The sequence below is a fragment of the Triticum aestivum genome, chromosome 2A (assembly GCF_018294505.1).
Source record: "Triticum aestivum cultivar Chinese Spring chromosome 2A, IWGSC CS RefSeq v2.1, whole genome shotgun sequence".
NCBI classification, from domain to species: Eukaryota; Viridiplantae; Streptophyta; class Magnoliopsida; order Poales; family Poaceae; genus Triticum; species Triticum aestivum.
Genome location: NC_057797.1, coordinates 776,070,793 through 776,095,830, shown reverse-complemented (window position 1 = coordinate 776,095,830; position 25,038 = coordinate 776,070,793).

Genomic DNA, 25,038 nt, shown 5'->3' with positions numbered 1-25,038 from the left:
GCCGCCCCGGGCCGGCGCCGCCCCGCCGCCGCCAACCACGCAGCCGCCCCGGCCCGGCCTCTCCTCCCAAGCCCCCGCCTCTTCTCCATCTCCGACAAGGATTTCGGTGAACAGTGCTCGATGTCCGGCGAACCTCGTAATCCGCGCCGCCCAATCCAGATCTGAGATCCGGTTGATTTTTATCCACGAACCCTAATTTTTGAGCAAACTTTGACCTGCCGTAACTTTGCATCCGTAGCTCCAATTTGGGCATATAGCATATCAAAATGTTCGCCTCGACAAGTACATCATTTCATTCCATTGCATAATTTTCATTTGAGTTCAGCTTAATGCCCGAAATGCTGCTAGAAGGAGGCTTCGTGAGTTAATTATCAGATCTGCTAGTTCATCTTAGACTTTTGTCATTTTTGCCATGATTGTTGTGTGCATGATATTCCTGTGAGTCCTTCATATGTTTTGTTAAGCATCTTGTTATCTTTCCAGAGGTGCAACCCATGCATTTTTAGGATGTGTAAGGTGACTTGTGCAAGCTTGCAAAGTGAGGCACCCGGTAAATCTGTTTTCAGGGACTTAGTAGTTTTCACCAAGTCTTGGATTATTTAGTTCGTGATGCCATATGTTCATGGTATTTCCTAGTGATCCATGCCTCTTTTGGGGATGATCAGTAAAGGAGTTTAGTTAATCTTGTTATTCTCTATCCATCCATGTCTTTGTTTGCAATTATGGAGCACCCTAGCTTGAGTCAATCGAGCTCTACTTTTGCTTCGTTGTGAATCTGGGCATATCGTCAACTTGTTTGCGATTTTGCCGGAGTTATTATGGTTGATCAGTGCATGTTATGCCATTGTTCTTGCCATGTCTAGCTAGCATATTGTGCCTTCTTAATGGATATATGCTTGCCTTGCCATGACTTGCACCGTAGTGAGTGCATCGAGCTCGTTTACATGCCTTCGTGAGTTAAATTTCAGCATGTCTCAGTTTTCACTAAGTCTAAAAAATGATTGTGTTTTAGCTATGTTCGTGGGCTTGTTAGTATATTTTGTGATCCCTTTTGGCCCCAGGCCACTTTGGGAATTTTGTTAAGCTTGTTGAGTAGCTCCATGCCATGTTCTTCTTTTTCCTAATCAGGTCAGGTATCATGTTGTTTTGTTGCTCCGAAGAGAGCTTCGTGATCTGAAATTTCAGACTAGTGTTAATTTCACTAAGTCTGAAATCTGCTTTGCATTTGCGTTTTTGCCATGCTTGTTTGAACCTCATAATGGATGAATTGGCCGTGGCTCAGTGCTAGTCTCTTGTTAAGCATCTTGTGTGCATCCCTGCCATGTATTTTGTTGTCATGTTTGGTGGCTGTAGCATGTTCATTTCGTTGCATTTAGAGGCCTACTTGCTGTAAATCGCAGACCGGTGTCATTCTTAAAACGCTTGCCATTTCCAAACCGTAACTCCGATTCCGATGATCTTTATATCGTTTTCAAGCGATTTCATCCCATATTTCCAGTGGCACACTTGGTTTTCTAAGTTGAGGCCAGTTTCATGCATTTCCTGTCATATCTTGCATTTTGCATCCCGCATCGCATGCCGCATAGCATACCATCATTGCATCTTATTGTTTGAGCTTGCACATGGTTGATTGTATCCTTGTTGCTTGTTTGTCTTGTTTGGGTAGAGCCGGGAGACGAGTTCGCTACCGAGGAGCCCGTTGAGTTTGCTTTTGAGGATCCAGTCAACTCTGACAGCTTTGCAGGCAAGATGATCATACCCTCGAAATCACTACTATCTTTGCTATGCTAGTTTGCTCGCTCTTGCTATGCCAATGCTACGATGCCTACCTTTTTGCTTGTCAGCCTTCCAATTGCCATGTTGAACCTCTAACCCACCATGTCCTAGCGAACCGTTGATTGGCCATGTTACCGCTTTGCTCAGCCCCTCTTATAGCGTTGCTAGTTGCAGGTGAAGATTGGAGTCGTTCCTTGTTGGAACATTTATTTACTTGTTGGGATATCATTATATTGCTATGTTATCTTAATGCATCTATATACTTGGTAAAGGGTGGAAGGCTCGGCCTCTCTCCTATTGTTTTGTTCCACTCTTGCCGCCCTAGTTTCTGTCATATCGGTGTTATGTTCCCGGATTTTGCGTTCCTCACGCGGTTGGGTCATTATGGGAACCCCTTGATAGTTTGCCTTGATTAAACCTTTTCCAGCAATGCCCAACATTGGTTTTACCATTTGCCACCTACCCTCTTTTTCCCTTGGGTTTCCGGAGCCCAAGGGTCATCTTTATTTTAGCCCCCCACGGGCCAGTGCTCCTCTGAGTGTTGGTCCGAACCAGGCAGCCTGCGGGGCCACCTCGGGGAAACTCGAGGGTTGGTTTTACTCGTAGCTTGACCTATCTGAGTGTGCCGTGAGAACGAGATATGTGTAGCTCCCATCGGGATTTGTCGGCACATTCGGGTGGTGTTGCTGGTCTTGTTTTAACCTGTCGAGATGTCTTGTTGTACCGAGATACCGAGTCTGGTCGGAATGTCTTGGGTGGAGGTCTATTCCTTCGTTGACCGTGAGAGCTTGTCATGGGCTAAGTTGGGACTCCCCTGCAGGGATTGAACTTTCGAAAGCCGTGCCCGCGGTTATGGGCAGGTGGAAATTTGTTAATGTTCGGTTGTAGATAACTTGAACCTTAACTTAATTAAAATGAATCAACCGTGTGTGTTACCGTGATGGCCCCTTCTCAGCGGAGTCCGGGAAGTGGACACGGTGTTGGAGTTATGCTTGCGCAGGTTGTTCCTCTAGATTCTCGCTCATGCTTTGCCTCCTCTTCTCGCTCTCTTTTGCGTATATGTTAGCCACCATATAAGCTAGTCGCTTGCTGCAGCTCCACATATATTTGCCTTACCCTTCCTATAAGCTTAAATAGTTTTGATCGCGAGGGTGCGAGATTGCTGAGTCCCTGTGGCTCACAGATACTATAACTCCAGATGCAGGTCTAGGTGATTCCGCTCCAGGTGACGCATACGAGCTCAAGTGGGAGTTCGACGAGGACTCTCAGCGTTACTACGTGTCTTTTCCTGATGATCAGTAGTGGTGCCCAGTTGGGGTTTGATCAGGACCGTGTCGCATGTTGAGTTTTCTTCTATTTTGGCGCCGTAGTCGGGCCATGAGTGTTTGGATGATGTATGTTATTTATGTACTTTGATGTGACGTGGCGAGTGTAAGCCAACTATGTATCTCCCCTTTTATTCTATATATTACATGGGATGTTGTGATGATTTCCTAACTTGCGACATTTCTTTCAATGCGGTTATGTCTCTAAGTCGTGCCTCGACACGTGGGAGCTATAGCCGCATCGAGGGCGTTACACTTAGCTGCGAACCCGTTTCGCCTAAGTGTTTGAAAATCCTACTAAGTGGTGAGCCAGCCTCACACTCGGGGGCTTAGCTGCAGTCCAATACTCGCCTAAGTGTTTGAAAATCCTACCGAGTGGTGAGCCAGCCTCCCACTCGGGGGCTTAGCTGCAGTCCAGTACTCGCCTAAGTGTTTGAAAATCCTACCGAGTGGTGAGCCAGCCTCCCACTCGGGGGCTTAGCTGCAGTCCAGTACTCGCCTAAGTGTTTAAAAATCCTACCGAGTGGAGAGCCAGCCTCCCACTCGCGGGCTTAGCTGCAGTCAAAGTACTCGCCTAAGTTTCAAAAGAAATACCACCGAGTAGAGAGCAACTCTCCCACTCGGGGGCTTAGCTGCAGTCCAGTACTCACCTAAGTATGAAACACATCCCTATCCGCAAGGACGACGAGGTGCAAGTCGACTGCAACCTTCTCCTTCGGAGCTGCACCACAAGTACAACGTGCGCTCCATCCCTATCCGCAAGGACGATGAGGTACAGGTCAACTGCAACCTTCTCCTTCGGAGCTGCGCCACAAGAACAACGTGCGCTCCATCCCTATCCGCAAGGACGACGAGGTGCAGGTCGACTGCAACCTTCTCCTTCGGAGCTGCGCCACAAGTACAACGTGCGCTCCATCCCTATTCGCAAGGACGACGAGGTGCAGGTCGACTGCAACCTCCTCCTTCGAGGGCTTAGCTGCAGTCCAGTACTCTCCTAAGTGTTCAAAATCCTACCGAGTGGAGAGAAAACCTCCCACTCGGAGGCTTAGTTGTAGTCCAGTACTCGCCTAAGTGTTCAAAATCCTACCGAGTGGAGAGCAAACCTCCCACTCGGAGGCTTAGCTGCAGTCCAGTACTCGCCTAAGTGTTCTTAATCCTACCGAGTGGAGAGCAAACCTCCCACTCGGAGGCTTAGCTGCAGTCCAGTACTCGCCTAAGTGTTCAAAATCCTACCGAGTGGAGAGCAAACCCCCACTCAGAGGCTTAGCTGCAGTCCAGTACTCGCCTAAATGTTCGAAATCCCACCAAGCGAAGAGCTAGCCTCTCACTCGGGGGCTTATCTACGGTCCGGTACTCGCCTAAGTACGTAACACATCCCAATTCGCAAGGACGATGAGGTGGAGGTCGACTGCTACCTTCTCCTTCAGGGCTGCGCCACAAATACAAAGTTGTCTCGAGTGAGGAACGGGTTCCACTCGACAGATAATTCATGGAGATATTCAACGATAAACCAAGTTCAGATAAATCCTAAAGTTCCCAGACCGCAGATCAAAGTACTCGAGCATTCAACCCGAAGGAGTTTAACGGTTACAAAATCCACTCGACATTCCGAGGCAAATTTAAGGTGAAGCATAGAAGTTTTATTCCTCGGGCGGAGGACTGGAGGGGGCGACGAACTGGTCCAAGTCAATCCCGTCAGCAATCCGAGTGGCAGCAGCAATGAAGGTCTCCATGAAGGATTGAAAATTGTGCTTCCTGGTATTGGTAACCTGGATAGCAGCCAGCTTTTCCTCTCGCGCCTCCTTGCAGTGAACACGGACCAGAGACAGAGCAACGTCGACACCGCACCTAGCAAAAGATTTCTTCCATTCCTGCACTCGACCTGGAACTTCATTCAGTCGAGTCATCAGAGACTCGAGATCATTTTGAAGCGTCATTCCAGGCCAGAGCGACGTGTCAATCCGCGACACCGCAACCTTCAGTCGAGCAAGGTAGTCAACCACACCAGCAACACGAGACTCCAGTCGGAGCACGTTCATAGCAGCTTCATCCTTCACTGGAGAATTAATGGGGTCCAAACCTGTCTCCACTCGACTGGTCTCCTCCTCGAAGTTCTGGCAGAATTCTGTAAACACAGTTCAAAGATAAGTCAGTGGCTTTGCATGAAGTTGATGACAGCAAGTCAGTCGGGTAGGAGTGATTACCCTCAAGCATGACGAATAACTTCTTAGCGAGCCCTCCAAGATAAGCCTCCAGATCGTTCCTTTTCCCGGCCAGTTCACTTTCCTTGTCACTCAGAGCTATCTTATTGTTCTTCAGATGGCTAACCTCTTGGTTGGCCGCGTCGAGGGCAGTTTTCAGCCTGGAGTTCTCCTCTTCAAGGTTACCGACTGAAGCCAGTTTTTCTGCAGCAAGCTTCATTTTGTCCAAGGCCACCTTCTGCGCTTCAGCAAGGTCACAGTCCTTCTTCTTCAGAGCCTCCTCCATTTTATCTGTGAAATAACAAGTAAGATCAACATCAAGAATGGGAAGAAAAGAAAAGACAGTCGTCAAATGCTCACCAGCCATACTTTTTGCTTCGTCTCTCGCCTTCTACAAGTTCTCCTGGGCAAGCTTCAAGTCAAGGTTGAGCTGGATCTGTTTGCTTTCCAATTCAGTATAGCGAGCCACAAGCTCGCAGGATTTCTGCGAAGAATCAGTCGACAGATGTCAAAGGTAGGTTGCTTCCGAGCAACTAAGAGGAAAATTGTGGCGTTTCTAAGACTACAGCCGAATCAAAACATTCGACAATAGTCTCGAGGACTACACCCAGTGGGTGCACTCAGCGTGCCCCCACTGGTTCGACCAAAAAAAAGAAAAAAAGAAGGGGGGTCGACTGCCCGCAGTCGACCATATCCAGTGGATGCTCTCAGCGTGCCTCCACTAGCCCCAAGATTCCACTCGACATGGCCTGACCAGACCGAGTGAAGAAGTTCAAGTAAAGCAACACAATATAAAGACTACAGTCGACTGCCAATAGTCCACCGTAGTCTCGGGGACTACACCCAGTGGGTGCACTCAGCGTGCCCCCACTAATATAAAAAATTCAATCGACACACCCAGTGGGCGTACAGATTCAAAGATCTTCAGAAAAGAGAGTCTTCAGATAGCATATCTTAACAGAACAAGCGATGGTCGACTGACCTGGACATTGCTTTGAAGGGCTGAACTCGCGTCATAGGCTGCTTGGCTGGCTTCCCGGACCACCTTCACCTGCACCATCATGATTCCCGCCTGGCGTATAGCCTCCTTAGCAGCACCCACTTGATCCTCAGGGACGTGGTATGTGGCAAAAAGGGAAGGTGGATCTGCAGTCGACGATGAAGGCCGAACACTCGTCAGAGGCACAGCGAAAGACACAGAAGTCCGAGTGGTATTACCACCCTCCTGAACTACGGCCTCAGGCGCTGATGTGGTTTGTGGAGTCTTGCCAGTCGACGCCTTCCTATTCCTCCTCGCTCTCAGCGGCACTTCGTCATCATCATCAGGGAGGTCAATGACATGAGGAGGAGCTATAAGAAAATCCGAAGTTAAAGATGAAAAATCCAATCGACCGGAAGGGACCGTTAGTCGACTAAGAGCGGAACATCAGAAATTATACCAAGGTTGGAAGTAACATCATCTTCCATCTCCTGGTCATCGTCCTTGGTAGAGATCTCAGAGGTAGCAGCACTGCAAGTTTCAAAAATCAGTCGGGTTATCCAATGAATCGACCAAGAGTCCGTCCATGTTCAACAAAAGAAAACAAGTTCTATTGTAACCCGGAAATGGTGGGAACAGTCATCTTCATCTTAGGTAGGGCCTTTGGCGGCTTTGACGGTGTCGCTCGTGGATGCTTGGGAGCTTTTTCTGTTAGTGCTGGGGAAGAAGTCCGAAGGCGTTTTGACGACTGCCCAACAGGCGCAGTCGCCTTACCACGTTCGCGCGAAGGATCGTGTTTGAGCATGGACCGCCCTTCTGAGCGGGGAGGTTCGACTTCTTCCTCCTCCTCTTCACCGGAGTCGTCGTCATCATCCCCCTCCCCTTCACCGTCAGATTTCCACTCCTCTCCACTTTCGCCTCCGCTCGCCTCCCCCTCCTCGGCCTGCTCTTGTGCTCCGTTGGGCATCGAATACATCTCAGTAATAGCTTGGAAAACAACAAACAAGACAAAAGTCAATCGACTGATTCAAAGAGAACAAAATGAATAAAGCAAGGTTACAGTCGAAGATGCAAGATCGGACCTTGTCTACTTCCTATGACTGGTCGAGTGGAGGAATCCTCCTGGCTCCACGGGGGTTGTCCTTGTTCCCTGTGATACTCGACAGCCACCCTTCCAACATCTTGTCGGTGACCTCCTCCGGATGAATCCGAGTAGTGTCATCGAGGCCCGAATACATCCACATCGGATGGTCACGAGCTTGGAGCGGTTGGATGCGCCTCCGGAGGAAGACTTCTAACAAATCCATGCCAGTCACCCCATCGCGGACAAGCTGAACCACTCGATCGACCAGCACTTTGACTTGCGCCTTTTCTTCTGGCGTCACTTTCAGAGAGGAAGGTTTTTTTGCTCGGTTCAGGGAGAAAAGGGGAAGTCCAGTAGATTGTCCTGGGGTCGCCTGGTCTTTACAGTAGAACCAAGTCGACTGCCACCCGGGGACCGACTCGGGAAAAGTGATGGCCGGAAAAGAGCTTTTACCTCTCATTTGGATCGCCAGACCCCCGCACAACTGAATCACTTGCGTCCGTTCGTCACTCGACTTAGCTTTCTTAACCGACTGAGAACGACAAGTGAAAATGTGCTTGAAGAGCCCCCAATGGGGGCGACAACCCAAGAAATTCTCGCACAAAGATACAAAGGCAGCAAGGTACACAATGGAGTTTGGAGTAAAGTGATGGAGCTGCACTCCGAAAAAGTTCAAGAAACTCCGGAAGAAGGGATGAGGAGGAAGAGAAAATCCGCGATCGATGTGGGTAGTGAGGAGGACGCACTCGCCCTCACGAGGCTGGGGTTCGATCTCATTCCCCGGGAGACGCACAGATCCGTGGGGAATGAATCCCCCCTCAACCAGATCATCAAAGTCATCTTGCCGAATCACCGAGGGCATCCAATCGCCCTGGATCCAGTCCTTGGGCAGAGAGGACCTCGAAGAAGATCCGCCCCGACCGGACTTCTTCGTCTTCGCCTGCGCCGTCACCTTCTTCGCGCGCTCCAGGGCCGTCGTCTTCTCCTTCACCATCGTCGCAGAAGGAGCTCGAACGGGCTGGCAACACCAAGACGAGAGCAGAGGTGGCGGAAGATTTTGTGAACAAAGGGGAAAAAAGTGAAGGCACACTATTCAAAAGCCCTGGGCCGGCAGCTTATATAGGGTTGCTTCCGAGTGACTGACCTGTAGGCCCAGGCGATCCTGTCAAATCCCGCAACAGTCGCGCACGCGATACGTGGCGAAAAAGGTGGCGCGGGGATCGAGGAGACTCCGTTCTATCCCATCCGATTACTGCGGCCTCCCCCGTCCCGCGCACTTCCCAAAATTCGAATCCCGCAAAATCCACGGGCAGCAAAACAACTCATCAGACGGGAGATCTTGTCCACACCGTCACTCAGAGCTTTTCAAGAAAAGAAACTCACTCGACAAAAAATTAAGAATGGATCAAGGTGACTGAAAGGGAAGTTGTTGTCGTCATCCAGGTTCATTGATCCAAAACAAGACACGCCCAGGGCATAAAAATGAGTCGGAGGAATTATCAACTCCCTCTCCACTCAAACCTCGATCCATTCGGGGGCTAATGATGAAGTCATGTACCTAGGGTAGGGTCATGGACCTACCTCTACTACCCTACCCAAGGACATCCCTAGAAGAAACCACCTTTCAATCGACTTGGAGGTGTTCCACTCGACAGACTCGAAGACACTCGACTATGAAGCAGTAACTCAACCAAGATCCAACCACTCGACAGCCAGAAGACCTAAAGCCACTCCGCACGCCAACGGTCAGTCATTGAGTGGCTTTTATGGTCTTTTAAACACTTTATTAGAGGCGTTACCAGTAACACCCAGCTTTAATGTACTTTAAACCCTGCATAACTGAGGGCCGGAGGGGTCTGGCGAACTCTATATAAGCCACCCCCCTCCTCAGTGTAAAGGGTTCACACCCCTGTAACTCATACATACATAATCTAGTCGACCGCCTCCGGGCTCCGAGACGTAGGGCTGTTACTTCCTCCGAGAAGGGCCTGAACTCGTAAACCTCGTGTGCCTACAACTACTCCATTGCTAAGATCTTGCCTCTCCATACCTACCCCCCTACATTACTGTCAGAGTTAGAACCACGACACCCCCCACCCTCGTGGATAGGGTGTGGGCCCCCTGGTCTTCATCTTTTGCAAGGATTTTTTATTAATTCCAAATAGACGTTCTGTGAAGTTTCAGGTCATTTCGAGAACTTTTGTTTCTACACATAAATAACACCATGGAAAGTCTGCTGAAAACAGCGTCAGTCCGGGTAGTTTCATTCAAATCATGCAAGTTAGAGACCAAAACAAGGGCAAAAGTGTTTGGAAAAGTAGATACGACGGAGACGTATCAACTCCCCCAAGCTAAAACCTTTACTTGTCCTCAAGCAATTCAGTTGATAAACTGAAAGTGATAAAGAAAAACTTTTACAAACTCTGTTTGCTCTTGTTGTTGTAAATATGTAAAGCCAGCATTCAAGTTTTCAACAAAGATTATGACTAACCATATTTGCAATAACTCTTAGGTGTCATGTTTACTCATATCAATAGCATAATCAACTAGCGAGCCATAATAATAAATCTTGGATGACAACACTTTCTCAAAACAATCATGAAATGATATAACAAGATGGTATCTCGCTAGCCCTTTCTGAGACCACAAAATATAAATGCAGAACACCTTTAAAGATCAAGGACTGACTAGACATTGTAATTCATGGTAAAAGAGATCCAATCATAGTCATACCCAATATAAATTAATAGTAATGGATGCAAATGATAGCTGTGCTCTCCAGCTAGTGCTTTTTAATAAGAGGGTGATGACTCAACATAAAAGTAAATAGATAGGCCCTTCGCAGAGGGAACCAGGGATTTGTAGAGGTGCCAGAGCTCGGTTTTGAAATAGAGATAAATAATATTTTGAGCGGCGTACTTTCATTGTCAACATAACAACCAAGAGATGGCGATATCTTCCATGCTACACACATTATAGGCGGTTCCCAAACAGAATGGTAAAGTTTATACTCCCCCTCGACCAACAAGCATCAATCCATGACTTGCTCGAAACAACGAGTCTCTCGAACTAGCAACAGTCCCAGGGGGAGTTTTGTTTGCAATTAATTTGATTTAGTTTGCATAAAGCATGGGACTGGGCATCCCGGTGACCAGCCATTTTCTCGTGAGTGAGGAGAGGAGTCCACTCCTCTTGAGAATAAGACGCCTAACACGGAAGATAAGGACAGCCTTGGTTGATACATGAGCTATTCGAGCATACAAACAGAATGTTTATTTGAAGGTTTAGAGTTTGGTACATACAAATTTACTTGGAACGGTAGGTAGATACCGCATATAGGAAGGTATGGTGGACTCATCTGGAATAACTTTGGGGTTTAAGGGATTGGATGCACAAGCAGTATTCCCGCTTAGTACAGGTGAAGGCTAGCAAAAGACTGGGAAGCGACCAACTAGAGAGCGACAACAGCCATGTACATGCATTAAAATTAATAAACATTGGATGCAAGCATGAGTAGGATATAATCCACCATGAACATAAATATCGTGAAGGCTATGTTGATTTTGTTTCAACTACATGCGTGAACATGTGCCAAGTCAATTCACTTAAATCATTCAAAGGAGGATACCACCCCATCATACCACATCATAATCATCTCAATAGCATGTTGGCACACAAGGTAAACCATTATAACTCATAGCTAATCAAGCATGGCACAAGCAACTATGATCTCTAATTTTCATTGCAACCATGTTTATTCATAATAAGCTGAACCAGGAACGATGAACTTGAAGGAAATATGCCCTAGAGGCAATAATAAAGTTATTATTTATTCCCTTATATCATGATAAATGTTTATTATTCATGCTAGAATTGTATTAACCGGAAACATAATACATGTGTGAATACATAGACAAACAGAGTGTCACTAGTATGCCTCTACTTGACTAACTTGTTAATCAAAGATGGTTATGTTTCCTAACCATGAACAAAGAGTTGTTATTTGATTAACGGGATCACATCATTAGGTGAATGATCTGATTGACATGACCCATTCCATTAGCTTAGCACCCGATCGTTTAGTATGTTGCTATTACTTTCTTCATGACTTATACATGTTCCTATGACTATGATATTATGCAACTCCCGTTTGCCGGAGGAACACTTTGTGTGCTACCAAACGTCACAACGTAAATGGGTGATTATAAAGGAGCTCTACAGGTGTCTCCAAAGGTAGATGTTTGTCACACCCTAGCTAGTCATGCATTAGAGTGTTGCATCATGTTTACTCTTTCATCAGAAACTTGAAATGGGGATGACAGAACCCCCAGTCCCCTCTGAAACCAACTAGGGCTACTAAAATAATTTTCAATGAACCTGAAATGCCCTTCTAAAATGCCCATCATTTTTGTCTTGGTTCAGAACCTCTGCCAAAAGTGGTGCACATTTTCCTAGGCCATCCTAGGGTTTTGAATTAAATCATAACTATTTGAATTTGGGCATTTAAAATAATATAAAATATTTAAATGCTCAAATATCTCCAAACTAAAATGTTTCATGTTGGAAATAATCCAACTATGAGCCAGGAGTAGTTTGCTGATTTTTGAAGTTGCCTAGGTATTTTATTTAATTCAACAAAGTTGCAGATATATTAAATAAAAACAGAAAACAGAAAAGAAAGGGGAAGACTTACCTGTGCGGCCCAGCCAGCCGGCCGGCCCAGCCAGCAACCGACCCAGCCCAGCACTGTAGCTCCCCGTCGTCTTCCTCCCCACGCCCCGAAGCTGCTGCGTGCTCGCGCGCGCGCGGCCGCGCGGCCACCTCCTGCTTGCCGACGCCCTCCTGGCCGCGTGGACGACGCCCGCAGCCCGTCCCGATCCCCCTGCTCTCTCTCACTCTCCCTGGCTCTCTCCTTCCTCTCTCTCGCTCTCTCTCTCGCTCGGCCGAACACGACCGTCGCCGCCGTCCGCCATAGCCATCGTCCCCGGCCACCCCTCGCTCCCCCGATTAGCTCAGAAGCTCCGCCACAACTCCCTCTTCCTCCCCACCGCTCCACGGGTCCCCGGAAGCCCTGCATCGCCGCCACGTCGCCGTTCCCCTCTTCGGACTCCGACCACCATCGCCGTCAAATTCGTCGTCTCCGGCGCGTCCCCGAGCCCGCTTCGACGCCCACTGCAACCGCGGTGAGCCCCCGGAGCGTTTCCCCCTTCTTCCCTGGTCTCTCCCGACCTCTAGGCCCTAGCTCCACCTCGACCGAGAGCTCCACGCCGCCGGCGATGTCGCCGTCGTGGCCACGGCCGCCGTAGCGCCCAACCGAGCTCACCATCGTGCTCCACACATCACCAGGAGCACGTAGAACGCACCAACGCCTCCCCAAACCCCCTGCAACACTGATCCCGACCGCACCCGAACTCCGGCCGCCGCAGCCGAGCTCGCCGCCGTCAACTCCGGCCACCCCGAGCCCAACCACCACCACCAATAGACGCGGCTCAGCCTCAGCAACACGTAGATGCCTTCCGCCGTCCATTTGGTCGCCGGAATGGCAAAAAGCACTCTCGCCGCCGTCTCGGATCTCGCCGGCGTCATGTCGCCGGTGGGGTTTGACTTGACCGACCTGGGGTTTGACCCCCCAGGGTCACTGACGCGTGGGCCCTGTCGGCCAGGTGGTTAGGTTAGCGCTAACTATTGTTAGTCAACCCCCCCCCCTGACACTGACAGTGGGCCCCAGCGCCACTAATTAGTAATTAGGATTAATTTAAATCTGTTTAACCCCCCCTGTCACTGACGTGTGGCCCCCACACGTCAGGTTTGACTTCAACCAGCCACAGTTGACCACTGACGTCATGCTGACGTCATGCTGGCGCAATAATTATATTTCTGGATTTAAATTAAATCAGGAAATTCCAGAATATTAATTAAACTTCAAAAATTCATAACTTTTATTCTGTAACTCCAAATTGGACAAATTATATATGAAAAATGATCAGAAAAATCCAATCTATCCATCTGTACTATTTTCATGCATGATCAAACAAGTTAAATTGATGATTCAAGCAGAACAAGGAAAAGCACTTTAAAAGGCCATATTTGAATTTGAAATTTGAATCTTTGATTCAAATTTGCTCAAACCCTTCTGGTTTTAGTTGCATTAGCCCAACACACTCATATTGCCATGTTTCATGCATGCATCATATTGTTGCATATTGTTTGGTAATGTTGTGTATCGGTGTCCTTTGCGACAGGATCTGTTCCCGAGGAGTACCCTGATTACCCTAGCGAAGAACCGTATCCGTGCAACGAACCATCAGGCAAGCAACCAACCATTTGATCATATCGATACAATCCCATGTTCTCGCTCCTGCTCTCTTTTACTGCATTAAGACAACGCGATTCAAACTGCTGTGTGCTACGGTAGTTGAACCCATTTCCTCTGCATGACCTGTCATTGCCACAGTAACTAGATGAAACCCGCTAGCATGTGTAGGAATTGTTTGAGCCATATGTTTGTGTTGTTCCTACCTTGCTATGCCGGCTATGCTTAGAGTCGTGTCAGGTCTGGTTCATCTGGGTGATGGGCTAGAGTGAAATGATTACGTCGGTAATGAGAGTGGTGTGGTGAACACGATTTGGTAAAGGTATCGATGAGAGGCCATGTAGGAGTACATGGTGGGTTGTTTCATTGAAGCCGACCTTAAGCACTGAGATCTGTATGTGTGATTTAAGAATCAGCTACTACCATACATTGGGCCCTGAAATATGACCCCGCTCGACTTCTTATTCACCCTAGCTCTCTGTCCAGGAGTTGCAAGTAGTTTCTGGTGTTTGTAGCCTACTGGAGGCCGTGGACAGCGCTGACCGTAGGGGTGGGCTGTGATGCGGTAGGTACGTGGACGGGTGTACCGAATACCCGTTAGGTATCTCGGGAACCCTGTTCACATCGTTCGGGGCCGTATGGGAAACCTCGGCCGGACTCCCTGCGGATGGAACCTGAATAGGCGATAAACCTGGACTAGAGGCTTAAGTGTTTAGGTAGGTCGTGGTCTACACCCACGTCGGCTTTCGCTTGAAGTCTGCCGAGCACATGTCGTGTGCAGACGCTAAGTGGTGGAAACATGTATGACGAAGTACACCCCTGCAGGGTTAACATGATCTATTCGAATAGCCGCGTCCGCGGTAAAGGACTACTTGGTTGCCTATACAGTTCATAGACAAGTAAATGGATACTACTAAAAGCCTCAAGATAAGTGTGAGTGCCGAGGATGGCTCTTCCGTAGGAAGACGGAGGTGGATCCTCGGTAGTGTATTGAAGTGGTGAATAGTGGACTCGTGTGCGCAAAACTATTTCAAGTTGGAGTATCGTAGGATAGTCTAGCCAAGAGTCAAAGCTGGCTTGCTGCAATAACTCCACCAACCCTTCTTGATACTATGCATGTATGTAGGATCTGATGTAAGTCTTGCTGAGTACCTTTGTACTCATGTTGCTATAATCTACATTTTTACAGAAGACGCTGCAACCCCTTCTGATGGGTTCTATGTAGACGTTGACATCAACGAGTAGGCTAAAGACCCAGGTGGTGACCCTGAGCTTGTGATGGACCACGTAGTATAGTTAGGCTTCCAAGCCTCTTTTATTTTACTAGTTGTCTGTACCCAGACAAAGTACTTCCGCTGTTGGCTTGTATGACTGTATGACTTGTATGTTGGGTCGTGAGACCCGTACCTTTGTGTTTGATATGTATGGCTCCCTGAGCCTTAAATAAAGTACTTGTGTTGTAGAGTCATGTTGTGATGCTTCGTTGTATTTGCACATATCGAGCATATTGTGTGTATGATTGAAATGCTTGGTATGTGTGGGATCTGACTATCTAGTTGTTTATCTTTAGTAGCCTCTCTTACCGGGAAATGTCTCCTAGTGTTACCGCTGAGCCATGGTAGCTTGCTACTGCTCTGGAACACTTAGGCTGGCCGACATGTGTCCTTCTTCGTTCCGGTGTCTGTCCCTTCGGGGAAATGTCACGCATTGAGTACCGGAGTCCTGTTAGCCCGCTACAGCCCGGTTTACCGGAGTCCTGCTAGCCCAGTGCTACAGCCCGGACCCACTTGCTGATGACCGACACGTTCGAAGCTGGGTCATGGATGCCTGTCCCTGTAAGTCTGTGCCACTTTGGGTTTACAACTAGTCATGTCAGCCCGGGCTCCTTATCATATGGATGCTAGCGACACTATCATATACGTGAGCCAAAAGGCGCAAACGGTCCCGGGAAAAGGTAAGGCAACACCCGTGGGGATACCGTGCGTAAGGCCGCAAAGTGATATGAGGTGTTACAAGCTAGATCGATGTGACATCGAGTCGGGGTCCTGACACTTAGGTACGTGGCCGGGGATACCGGGCACCCGTTAGGTGTCACGGACCCCTGTACACATCGTTCGGGGCCGTATGGGAAACCTCGGCCGGACTCCCTGCGGATGGAACCTGGATAGGCGATAAACCTGGATTGGAGACTTAGGTGATTAGGTAGGTCGTGGCCGACACCCACGTTGGGCTTCCGCTTGAAGGTTGCCGAGTACATGTCGTGTAAACGATGGTAAGTGGTGAGAGCGTGTATGAAGAAGTACACCCCTGCAGGGTTAACATAATCTATTCGAATAGTCGCGTCCGCGGTAAAGGACTACTTGGTTGCCTATACAGTTCATAGACAAGTAAATGGAAACTACTAAAAGCCTCAAGATAAGTGTGAGTGCCGAGGATGGCTCTTCCGTAGGAAGACGGAGGTGGATCCTCGGTAGTGTATTGAAGTGGTGAGTAGTGGACTCGTGTGCGCAAAACCATTTCAAGTTGAAGTCTCGTAGGATAGCCTAGCCAAGAGTCAAAGCTGGCTTGCTGCAACAACTCCACCAACCCTTCTTGATAATGTGCATGTATGTAGGATCTGATGTAAGTCTTGCTGAGTACCTTTGTACTCATGTTGCTATAATTTACATTTTTACAGAAGACGCTGCAACCCCTTCTGATGGGTTCTTCGTAGACGTTGACATCAATGAGTAGGCTAAGGCCCAGGTGGTGATCCTGAGCTTGTGAAGGACCACGTAGTATAGCTAGGCTTTCCAAGCCTCTTTTATTTTACTAGTTGTCTGTACCCAGACAAGTTACTTCCGCTGCTGGTTTGTATGACTGTATGACTTGAATGCTGGGTCGTGTGACCCGTACCTATGTGTATGTTATGTATGGCTCTCTGAGCCTTAAATAAAGTACTTGTGTCGTAGAGTCATGTTGTGATGCCTTGTTGTATTTGCACATATCGAGCATATTGTGTGTATGATTGAAATGCTTGGTATGTGTGGGATCTGACTATCTAGTTGTTTATCCTTAGTAGCCTCTCTTACCGGGAAATGTCTCCTGGTGTTACCACTGAGCCATGGTAGCTTGCTACTGCTCTGGAACACTTAGGCTGGCCGGCATGTGTCCTTCTTCGTTCCTGTGTCTGTCCCTTCGGGGAAATGTCACGCATTGAGTACCGGAGTCCTGTTAGCCCGCTACAGCCCGGTTTACCGGAGTCCTGCTAGCCCAGTGCTACAGCCCGGACCCACTTGCTGATGACCGACACGTTCGAAGCTGGGTCATGGATGCCTGTCCCTGTAAGTCTGTGCCACTTTGGGTTTACGACTAGTCATGTCAGCCCGGGCTCTTTATCATATGGATGCTAGCGACACTATCATATACGTGAGCCAAAAGGCGCAAACGGTCCCGGGAAAAGGTAAGACGACACCCGTGGGGATACCGTGCGTGAGGCCGCAAAGTGATATGAGGTGTTACCAGCTAGGTCGATGTGACATCGAGTCGGGGTCCTGACAGCATTGGTATCAGAGCCGGACTGCCTGTAGGTTCTCCAAGCCAAACTGGTCGATGTTGAGTCTAGAAATTCTTTAGTTATATGTAGGGGAATTGTTTGTGGGTTGGAACGTAAGGCTCTTTTTACTCCTTATACCTTATGACTTTCTGATCTGAGTCAGTCCATTCTTCCACCGGGGGTTAAGGAATTAGGATCTGTTCTCTCTATCAGGATCACGTGTTACTAATCAGTAGTACCTTATAAGTTTGATGGTTACAAGCCTAGTTCAGTTCTACTACCACATTATGTTGTTAGAATGGTTCCAGAACTTTGATATGATGATGTTGAGTATGTACGAAATCCTTTGTCAAATGTCTCAATATCCTTTCTGAGCATTTACAGCTGTTATGCTGCCGAAATTTTGCTAGAAATTCTAATGCCTTTGCATTATGATTATGCTTTCAGATGGCCACTCGCGACCTCAATCAAGTGGTTCGCCTGACTCGATGCCTAGATGTACCCGGCCATACTGCTAAGTTGGTCAGGGTAATGACTGAGGCCGGATACCGCTGGTATCCCGAGTACACGGTCGAAGAGCAATTCCGAGATTTTAATCAAAGCCAGTATCTCTGCACTGTCAGGATATTTCCATCTTATCCTGGATCCACTGAGCCTCTGCACTGCTCCTATGGACTCGGGGTTACTATTGAGATGGCTGTGCAGGATGCCGCCTACTCTATGATGACCATTATGCGAGTCAGATCTGGTTTATTTCGGGACTCTGACTTCCGGTATATGCCAGGATCACTTCCGGGAGCACAAGGATATCTCCAGGCTATCTATGCTGACTCCACTCAGGAGGATTCACGGACTCGCACCACTGCTGAGATGCTCGAGGATAAGGACCGTGAAAATCGGGCCTTAAGGTTAGAGCTCTTCAATACCCGTGCTGACCACTGGGCCACTTTGACTCGGTTCGCACCGGCGGTGCAAGCTGGATATTCAGATATGCGCGATCTCTATCCTGTGAGATCTGCTCTGCCAGACGTGATGGTTTGGCGTGATGTAGGAGGCATCACCCCACCTCGCGGTCCCCGCAGGCCACCGTTTGTTGGTCCACGACCTCATCCTAGCCCCTATGGTCCCCAAGCTCCGCGAGATCGTCTGTTTCTAGATGAACATGTTGAGCTTCCAGGCTATGGAGGTGACTTTTATGAGGACTACTACGGATCGGTCTGAGTTAGGGGTAGCATCACTAGTTCGCACTAGCTGTGTCATCTATCGTTCCGCGTGACTCGTGGGTTATGACCTAGTTTGTACTCCTTCCGGAGGTGTAGAAAAATAATGTATAGGAGCTTGGAATGCCTCCGATGAGATGTAATCCTTTTCTCACCGTAATAGTACTTTGTTTGGTCTTGTACTAAACCTTGTATGGTGTGTATGACGATGGAATAAAGAAGCAGTTTCTGTATCTACCATGTCATACGGATGATCATCTTGCATTCCGAGTTATTTCTTACATTATGTATCCCATGTCGGAATTTCATCATTCTGACTAAATCATTGTCTTGTTTACCTAGGATGGTCAACACGCGCGCCAACCCTGCTTCCCAAGAGCAGGCCGAAGGCAGTGAAGCCAGGAATGAAAATCTGCCTCATCCTCCTTCACTAGCCGAGGTGATGATGGAAGCTGAGAGAAACAAGCGGGAGACAAACCGTTTGTTGGAGCGTATTGAACAGAATACAGCACACCATCAGAGGGCTAACGTGGTGTCACTCAGTGATTTTATCAAATTGCATCCACCCACGTTCCACCACTCCGTCGAACCTCTCGACGCTGATGACTGGCTTCGCAGTATCTCTCACAAACTGTGTTCCGCGCTGGTAGCGGAGGCTGACAAGGTCACCTTTGCTGCATATCATCTTGAAGGCCCCGCCAGCCTATGGTGGGAGAATTATGGAGCCATGCGCCCAGCGGGCCATGTCACTACTTGGGCTGAGTTCAGCGAGGCTTTCCGTGAACATCATATTCCGGAGGGTCTCATGGACCGTAAACGTGAAGAATTTTGCAGTTTCACCCAAGGCCGACTTTCTGTGGATGCCAATAGCAGAGAGTTTGGTAATCTCGCACGATATGCAACTGAGGAAGTTTCTACTGACGCCAAGAAGCAAGCAAGGTTCCGTAAGGGCCTTAGTCCTGAGCTTCGCCGCGACCTCCGTCTGCATGAGTGCACATCTTTTTCGAAACTTGTCAATAAAGCCATCAGTGCTGAAACTGGTCAGACTGATTATGACGCAACACGCAAGCATGGACGTGATATGGGTTCCTCATCCGGTGCTGGTCCTCAGAAGCGCCGCGTGTGGGTACCCAACACCGCCCTGCCACCCAGGTTCACACCGAGGCCATCCTTCCAGGCGCCTCGCCCCGCTCAACAGTCTGCTCCAGCCAAGCCCTATGGGGGTCCAACCAATAATGCTCCTCCACGTACCAGCTCCGTGACTTGTTTCAAATGTGGGGAATCTGGTCATTATATGCGTGAGTGTCCCCAGACCAACCCCAATCAATCTGCTAAAGCTGTTGGCCGTGGCAAGCCGACAGGGAAGGTGTTCCATGCTAAACCGGTCACCGCTTCACGTGGCCATGTCAACTGTATCTCTGCCGAAGAAGCTCAAGAGGACCCCAACGTCGTTCTCGGTACGCTTCTTGTTAATTGCCACCCGGCATCTGTTCTTTTCGATACAGGAGCCTCTCATTCTTTTATATCTGAAAATTATGCTCGTTTGCATAACGTTGCATTCTGTGACTTGCCATCCACTATGGAAATCTCTACCCCTGGGTCTAGATGGCAGACCTCTAGGGTAAGTTATGGAAATGAGATCCAAGTCGACAGACTTGTTTTCCTTGCATCTTTGATAGCCCTTAAATCTTCAGATATTAATATCATTCTGGGTATGGACTGGATGTCAGCCCATCATGCCCAAATTGATTGCTTCTCTAGGACTGTTCAACTCACCCATCCTTCGGGGAAGATAGTCAATGTCTTGACCCGAATAGCCAAGCGACAATTATATTCTCTTAACGCCAGCCCTTTGCCAGACCTTGAGGACGTTCCGATAGTCCGTGACTTCCCGGATGTCTTTCCAGAAGAATTGCCAGGTGTTCCACCTGACAGGGATGTTGAGTTCGTAATCGACCTCATCCCCGGAACCGTTCCGATTGCTAGAAGACCCTATAAGATGGCACCCCTAGAACTAGCCGAGCTTAAGAAACAACTCGATGAGTCCTTGAAAAAGGGTTTCATTCGACCCAGCTCATCTCCGTGGGCTTGCCCCGTCCTATTCGTCAAGAAGAAGGATGGTACGGACCGGATGGTTGTAGATTACCGACCTGTCAACTTGGTCACAATCAAGAACAAATATCCACTTCCCAGGATCAACGATCTGTACGATCAGCTCGCTGGATCCTCAGTCTTCTCCAAGATGGATTTGAGGTTGGGCTACCATCAAATCAAAATCAGAAACGGGGACATTCCTAAAACGGCCTTTGTTACTCATTATGGCCAATACGAGTACACCGTCATGTCCTTCGGTTTAACCAACGCTCCAGCCACCTTTTCTCGGTTAATGAACTCAATCTTCATGGAGTATTTGGATAAATTCGTCGTAGTTTATCTCGATGATATACTCATCTACTCCAAGAACGAGGAAGAACATGCCGAACATCTAAGGCTAGTATTGAAGAAACTTCGAGAGCATCGCCTTTATGCCAAATTTTCAAAATGTGAATTCTGGTTGTCAGAAGTGACCTATCTGGGCCATGTAATATCTGGTAAAGGTATTGCTGTTAACCCTGAGCGAGTTCAAGCCGTCCTTGATTGGACTCCACTGAATCGGTCAAGCAAGTTCGGAGTTTTCTAGGCTTAGCGAGCTATTGCCGTCGCTTTGTCGAGAACTTCTCCAAAGTTGCTAAACCTCTAACCGAACTCCTCAAGAAAGATAAGAAGTTCGAATGGACTCCACAATGTGAGCATAGCTTTCAGGAACTGAAAAGACGCCTGACCTCTGCTCCCGTACTGGTACCGCCAGACTTCTCCAAGGACTTTGTTATCTACTGCGACGCCTCGCGACAAGGACTAGGTTGCATTCTCATGCAAGATCGACACGTAATTGCTTACGCTTCACGGCAATTGCACCCACATGAGGAGAATTATCCTACTCATGATCTAGAGCTTGCAGCCGTAGTCTATGCACTTAAAACCTGGCGACATTACCTCCTCGGTAATCGTTGCGAAATATTCACTGATCACCAAAGCCTGAAGTACATCTTCACCCAACCAGATCTGAATCTCAGGCAAAGACGTTGGGTTGAATTGATCACAGACTTCGACTTAGGAATAACCTATACCCCAGGGAAAGCCAACGTCATGGCTGATGCACTAAGTCGTAAATCTTATTGTAACAACCTGATGTTACAACAAAGTCAACCGCTTCTTCATGATGAATTTCGAAAGCTTAACCTTCACATTGTACCTCAAGGTTTTCTTTCCACCTTGGTGGCAAAACCTACTCTTACGGATCAAATCATCGCTGCCCAAAAGCGAGATAACGGAATATCTAAAATCAAAGAGAACATTGCTAGCGGAGGTGCTAGTTGTTTCTCCACAAATGATCATGGTGTTGTGTACTTTGAGAACCGTCTGGTGGTTCCCAAGAACCAGCACCTACGGCAGTTGATCCTTAAGGAAGCTCATGAATCTCCTCTCACTATTCATCCCGGTAGTACTAAGATGTATCAGGACCTACGCCAAAGGTTCTGGTGGACTAGGATGAAGAGAGAAATTGCTCAGTATATTGCAAATTGCGACGTCTGTCGTCGTGTAAAAGCAGAGCATCAACGGCCTGCTGGCACCCTTCAACCCTTAGCTATTCCTGAATGGAAATGGGATAAAATTGGTATGGATTTCATTACCGGTTTTCCCAGGACCAAGAGAGGGAATAATGCTATCTTCGTCGTGGTCGATCGTCTTTCCAAAGTAGCTCATTTCTTACCTGTTCGTGAGAGTATAACCGCTAGCCAGCTGGCAGACTTATACATCTCCCGAATAGTGTCCCTCCATGGTGTTCCTTTGGAAATCAATTCGGATCGAGGAAGTCTTTTCACCTCTCGATTTTGGGAAAGTTTCCAAAATGCTATGGGAACCCGTCTCTCCTTTAGCACCGCTTTCCACCCTCAGTCAAGTGGTCAAGTGGAACGCGTCAACCAAATTCTAGAAGAAATGCTTCGAGCCTCTGTTATCTCTTTCGGAATGGACTGGGAGAAGTGCCTTCCATTTGCCGAATTCGCTTACAACAACAGCTATCAATCTAGCTTGGGTAAAGCCCCTTTTGAAGTTCTCTATGGACGACGATGTCGAACACCCCTTAACTGGTCAGAGACCGGGGAAAGACAATTCTTTGGCCCGGATATGATTCAGGAAGCAGAAGAACAAGTTCGTATCGTTCGTGAAAAGTTGAAAACAGCCCAATCCCGTCAAAAGAGTCAATATGACCGAAAACATAAGGCTATGACTTTCGAGGTTGACGAGAAGGCTTATCTTCGGGTCACCCCTCTGAAGGGAACCCATCGTTTCGGTATCAAAGGCAAATTGGATCCTCGTTACATTGGACCTTTTCGCATTCTTGCCAAACGAGGAGAAGTTGCCTACCAGTTGGAACTACCTCCGCACCTCTCCAGAGTTCACGATGTCTTCCACGTCTCTCAACTCAGGCGTTGCTTCTCGGATCCTATCCGTGAAGTGGACCACGAAACGCTTGATCTCCAAGATGATCTTACATATCGAGAGTACCCCATTCGTATCCTCGATCAAGCCGAACGTACCACGCGACGTCATAATATCAAGTTTCTCAAGGTTCAATGGTCGCACCATTCTGAGGATGAAGCAACTTGGGAAAGGGAGGATCGTCTTCGACTCGAGTATCCCGCCTTCTTCTCGGAGGAACCCAAATCTCGGGACGAGATTCTTTTGAGTGGGGGTGAGTTGTCACACCCTAGCTAGTCATGCATTAGAGTGTTGCATCATGTTTACTCTTTCATCAGAAACTTGAAATGGGGATGACAGAACCCCCAGTCCCCTCTGAAACCAACTAGGGCTACTAAAATAATTTTCAATGAACCTGAAATGCCCTTCTAAAATGCCCATCATTTTTGTCTTGGTTCAGAACCTCTGCCAAAAGTGGTGCACATTTTCCTAGGCCATCCTAGGGTTTTGAATTAAATCATAACTATTTGAATTTGGGCATTTAAAATAATATAAAATATTTAAATGCTCAAATATCTCCAAACTAAAATGTTTCATGTTGGAAATAATCCAACTATGAGCCAGGAGTAGTTTGGTGATTTTTGGAGTTGCCTAGGTATTTTATTTAACTCAACAAAGTTGCAGATATATTAAATAAAAACAGAAAACAGAAAAGAAAGGGGAAGACTTACCTGTGCGGCCCAGCCAGCCGGCCGGCCCAGCCAGCAACCGACCCAGCCCAGCACTGTAGCTCCCCGTCGTCTTCCTCCCCACGCCCCGAAGCTGCTGCGTGCTTGCGCGCGCGCGGCCGCGCGGCCACCTCCTGCTTGCCGACGCCCTCCTGGCCGCGTGGACGACGCCCGCAGCCCGTCCCGATCCCCCCTGCTCTCTCTCACTCTCCCCGGCTCTCTCCTTCCTCTCCCTCGCTCTCTCGCTCACACGGCCGAACACCACCGTCGCCACCGTTCGCCGTAGCAGTCGTCTCCGACCACCCCTCGCTTCCCCGACAAGCTCAGAAGCTCCGCCACAACTCCCTCTTCCTCCCCACCGCTCCACGGGTCTCCGGAAGCCCTGCATCGCCGCCACGTCGCCGTTCCCCTCTTCGGACTCCGACCACCGTCGCCGTCAAATTCGTCGTCTCCGGCGCGTCCCCGAGCCCGCTTCGACGCCCACTGCAACCGCGGTGAGCCCCCGGAGCGTTTCCCCCTTTTCCCTGGTCTCTCCCGACCTCTAGGCCCTAGCTCCACCTCGACCGAGAGCTCCACGCCGCCGGCGATGTCGCCGTCGTGGCCACGGTCGCCGTAGCGCCCAACCGAGCACACCATCGTGCTCCACACATCACCAGGAGCACGTAGAACGCACCAACGCCTCCCCAAACCCCCTGCAACACTGATCCCGACCGCACCCGAACTCCGGCCACCGCAGCCGAGCTCGCCGCCGTCAACTCCGGCCACCCCGAGCCCAACCACCACCACCAATAGACGCGGCTCAGCCTCAGCAACACGTAGATGCCTTCCGCCGTCCATTTGGTCGCCGGAATGGCAAAAAGCACTCTCGCCGCCGTCTCGGATCTCGCCGGCGTCATGTCGCCGGTGGGGTTTGACTTGACCGACCTGGGGTTTGACCCCCCAGGGTCACTGACGCGTGGGCCCTGTCGGCCAGGTGGTTAGGTTAGCGCTAACTACTGTTAGTCAACCCCCCCTGACACTGACAGTGGGCCCCAGCGCCACTAATTAGTAATTAGGATTAATTTAAATCTGTTTAACCCCCCCTGTCACTGACGTGTGGCCCCCACACGTCAGGTTTGACTTCAACCAGCCACAGTTGACCACTGACGTCATGCTGACGTCATGCTGGCGCAATAATTATATTTCTGGATTTAAATTAAATCAGGAATTTCCAGAATATTAATTAAACTTCAAAAATTCATAACTTTTATTCTGTAACTCCAAATTGGACAAATTATATATGAAAAATGATCAGAAAAATCCAATCTATCCATCTGTACTATTTTCATGCATGATCAAACAAGTTAAATTGATGAT